Source organism: Adiantum capillus-veneris, chromosome 9, assembly GCF_014529385.1.
Source record: "Adiantum capillus-veneris isolate H3 chromosome 9, ASM1452938v2, whole genome shotgun sequence".
In the NCBI taxonomy this organism is placed as follows: domain Eukaryota; kingdom Viridiplantae; phylum Streptophyta; class Polypodiopsida; order Polypodiales; family Pteridaceae; genus Adiantum; species Adiantum capillus-veneris.
Window position 1 is genome coordinate 756777 of NC_140939.1, and position 4895 is coordinate 761671.

The window sequence follows — 4895 nt, forward strand, 5'->3', positions numbered from 1 at the left end:
AGGAGGCAGCTCAACAGGGCCTTATTGGTAAGAAGTTGGTAGGATATCCACATGGACACTCTTTGGGGGTGTGGGGTCCACGTGCGATGTGAAAGGAGAGTCCACTTCCCCACCCCCTTCGTGTGCTTCATTTGCATCAGGTTCCGAGCGAGTAGCTCTACCTAATGTTTCCATGAAACGGCTAAACATACTAGTACTAGGCTGTGGAGCTTCGGGAGGTGCATGGCCTTCTCTCTCAGTGTTTTGGGTAGGGTATGCTTCCATGATTTCTGAGTCGGAGGAGGAATCACTAGCGGCTATTTTAGGGTCTTGGGTGGTGCTACCTTGTGTCCCCGCTGAGGGTCTAGAGCTTATCGTGGATGGGTAATGGGTGTCCGTATGAACAGAGGCACCCTCAATATGCTCGTGTTCTAGCACCCGCCCAGAGCGTAAGTGCATGTGCTTTTGATACCCTAAGGTGTCGAAAAGCTGCTCTAGGAGGCCTTGTGACTAGTTTTTAGCGTGTTTTTTGTTTGTTTTTTTGCTAGATTTTTTAGAGCGTGTCGTGGAATGGGCCGTGTGATAGCTCGAAACGAGCGTATCGGTCAGAGGGTCGTGCCGTGCTTTACAGCCCTCCGTTTGGTCACTCTATGCCCTCGGAATCCCTAAAACTGTCAATTTCCAGTAGAGAACTAGGCCCAAACTAGAAAGTCTAAGGGTGCAAGTGGGAAGAGAAAGGAGGAGAGTGGAGCTCTTGTCCCACATGCTCTCATTCTCTCTTGAGGGAGTAGGGTATATATATAAAAGTGAGTCTAGTATATAACATAAAACTGAGGACTGAGGCCTGGGCCTGGGCCTGGGCCTGGGCCTGGGCCTGGTTGGGCTTGGGCTTGGGCTTGGGAAAATGATCCCGATCCCGATCTATCTTTTATACAAACCAACCTGTCCGTTTTAAGAGTCACGTTTTTTATTTTCGAAAAATTTAGCCGCCCGCTCGCTCGCGTTTTTATTTTTCGATTTTTTTATTTATTTATTTCTTATTTTTTATTTTTTTCCAGAATATATTTTTACTTTTTTTTTTTTGATGCAGAAAATACAGAAATTGAAAACGCTGAAATTGAAAATGCAGAAATGCAGAAAATTGAAAAAACGCAGAAATGCAGAAATTGAAAACGCCGAACTTGAAAATGCAGAAATTGCAGAAAATTGAAAAAACGCAGAAATGCAGAAAATTGCAGAAATTGAAAACGCCGAACTTGAAAATGCAGAAATTGCAGAAATTGAAAAAACGCAGACAATAGCAGAAATTGAAACTTGACAGCAAATGCAGAAAACGTAAAAAACAGAAATCTCCACACACTCCTTCCCTGCCTTTCCTATGATAGAGATTGCACCACAAGGAAGCGTAAAGTGCTAACCGAGCTTAGTGTAGGGCATATCCCCGGCAGCGGCGCCAAAAATGTGCGCTCCTTGCCGCACTGTCGAAGCAAGGGACTTGCCAATACACCGTGTGCGAGCCACAAACGGCTCCAAGCACACAACAAGCCTAAACTAGCAAGCTCAAGAGAACAAAGGGTGTGTCACTCACCGCTCTACGCTCGCCTTCGTGGTGGATTCCTCGCCGCGATGAAGAAGAAGCTGCAGTCGTGCCGCGCTCAACCGCTTCGCCGCCGTCGTGCCTTCGTAATGCTCGATCGCACACACACTCTCCCTCTCTCTCTCTCTCACACACACACACAAGGAGGTGAAGAAGAAGAAGATGGAGATGGAGCAAGAGCACTCTTCTATTGCACAAATGAGAGAATGAGTAAAAATTAGGTTTAGTTGGCTTTTATAGGAGCTCACCCCATTCACACTTGGGCGCCCATGCTTAGCCAACTAATCCCTTGAATGTCTCAGTTAGAGTGCGCCTCTCATCGACGATCACTCTTACCCTTTTCCTATTGGTCCGACAAGCCCGGTGCCTGACTCTAAATAATACAACGTTTATAGATCATAGGGTGTCCGTGTGTCGTGAGGGTTAACACACACGGACACACGCACACACTCACACACACACACACCCCGGGGGATTCACTCTATATACAAAACAGGATGCCACCTGCGAGCGAACAACTTTGATAAAACCCCTATATACGACTCATATTAGGGAACATGACCCCCCTTTCTATGCTTATACGACAATCAATGAAGAAAACTATCATACCCATATCTTACATATAAAATTTAGGTCTCACATGATCTAACTAAGTAAAACTAGTCAAAGAGTGTGTAGCATAGTGAGTGACAACGTACTAAGGAAAGAACCACTTGTGTTGATAACTACATGTACCCTCAATGTGTCTTAGTTTGACTTTCAAACTATGTGCCCGATCAACCTGCACTTTAGCTACTTGTCTCCCAATTTTGACCCATCCAAAGCTGTTGTAAATCAATCCTTGACCTGCTCCAAATCAGCCCTTATCTATGACCGGCTTGATGAAAAATTTGATGTGTGACCTCATAAAAAACTTTCCCAAAATTCATCCAAGTTCTAGTGCACACCTATGACCAATCATCACAAGTAAGCAACCTAGGTTAGTCTCCCCCTTCCCCTCCTTATAAATATGATACCTCCCTCCATTATTTTTAAGTTTGGGAGATAAATTATTGGGGGCCTACCCCAAACTTATATGCTTATGTAGCTTGTTAAAAAAACCCCCCTCCCCTGCACTTACGTGGTGCGGTAAGTTTTCCATTGTGAATCCCCTGGGACACACACACACACACACACACACACACACACACACACACACACACACACACACATACACACACCATCTCTCTCACGCGTGCATGCATCCCTTCAAGGTCCACACACACAACAAATAAGGAATGCCTAGATATGTGTGCTTGTGTTGCACAATTTGCTTCTCCTACTCCATTTTCTTTCGTGGTTGTGTTGGATACACAATGTGCTTCTCCTCGTGCTTTCTTGCTCTTATAAGCAACTAAGGTAAGTTTTAAGCTTTTCTAAACGTGTGTAGGTGGCTTATTCTTATGGTTAGCCTCTTGCTTTTTATAATAGGCGCCTGCTTTTACCCTATCAGGGATTAAGAACGTTTAAAAAAACACGTTAAAAATAATAATAAATAAATAAATTTTATATATATATATATATATATATATATATATATATATATATATATATGTATGTATGTATGTATGTATGTACACACACACACACACATCAAAAGAAGATTAAATTTTTCTAGGAGATCCATTATCTAGGTCATATTGTCTCTAAGGACGGGATCCACATTGATCTCAAAAAATTAGAGGTGATAAAAGAGTGGCCTATATCTATGAATCTATATGAACTTAGAAGCTTTATAGGCATGTGTGCCTATTATAGACGCTTCATAGAAAAATTATCGGCTTTAGCCAGTCCATTGCATGATTTAACTAAAAAGAACATTAAGTTTGTGTGGACCAAAAAGGAACACGATTCCTTTGTAGGACTTAAAGCTAAGCTTATCCCTCAACCCGTGTTAATATTACCGGACCTCTCAAAGCCCTTTGAGGTCCATTGTGATGCATGTGGGCAATGCCTGAGAGCCGTGTTGCTTCAAGAAGAGCATGATGCTGGGTGTGAAAGTAGGAGATTGAAAGAGCAAGAAATGAATCTAGGCATCTATGAAAAGGAGCCTTTAGCTATCTTGCATGCCTTAGATACTTGGAAGTACGATCTGCTAGGCACTCCATTTATTTTGCGAGCGGATCATCAAAGTCTTAAGTACTTTATGATGCAAACTAAATTGAGTGATAAACAAATGAGATGGGATAAATTTCTCTCACAGTTTAACTTTCACATAGCCCATATTCCTAGTAAGCAAAACCAAGTGACCAATGCCCTTTCACGAAGGCCAAGAGTTAAATGTTGTATCCATAGCTAATCATAATGGTCTATCTCTTATGATAAATGAGTATGCTATAGATCCCAAGGATGTTATGTCAACCCTTGCTTTAGGGAAGAAAGAAGAGCCATACAATGTTAAAGATGGCTACCTTGTTTATGGCAATAGGCTATGTGTTACACATAGCCGTCGTGAAAAGGTAATGTATGAATCTCATGCTCCTCCTTATGCATGGCATAGAGGGATTCAAACTACTCTCAAGGGAGTAGAAATGTACTTCTATCGGCCAACAATGAAGGCAAGCATATATGATTAAGTTACCAAATGCATTGTGTGTCAAAAGACTAAGTATGATAGAGAGAAGCAACCTGGATTGCTTTAGCCTTTACTTATACCCAATTCCCCACATGGAAAAGCATATCCATGGATTTCATCTTTGGATTGCCAAGGTCCATCCATGGGAACACAATATGGACGATAGTTGACCGATTTAGTAAACAAGATAATTTTATACCAGTCAAAAAGACTATTAAGGCACAATATATGGTTACCCTCATTGTCATAAAAACTAATATCTAATTCTCCCAAATGATTTTCTCATGTTAAGCTGATCATTTAATATGGGGAAGTACCAAGGGAGTAAAAGCTAGAATATTGGTAAGGCTGCCTAGAATGGGAGCTGTTCTCTTCAGACAATTATTCCAGGTGTTAAGAGTTTAGAGCTATTGATTATCTAGGCAGTTCGGTTAGTGAGGACTGAAACAGAGTACTTGATTGAATTAGAGAACTGAGCTGGAATGATGTACTGAAATGAAAGACACAACTGGAAGACAGAAAATGGTATTTGTAGATTTAGATCAATAGCTCAAGGATAATCAGTACAGTGTACAACAGGCTTAAGCTCAGATGAAGTCTGAGGATTGATTATAGGAGTAAATGATTACAGGGGTGAATCTAGAAGCTAAGAGCTCGTAAACCAAAGGTTTCAAAAAGCCAAAAAGCGAAAAGCCCAGAAAGCCT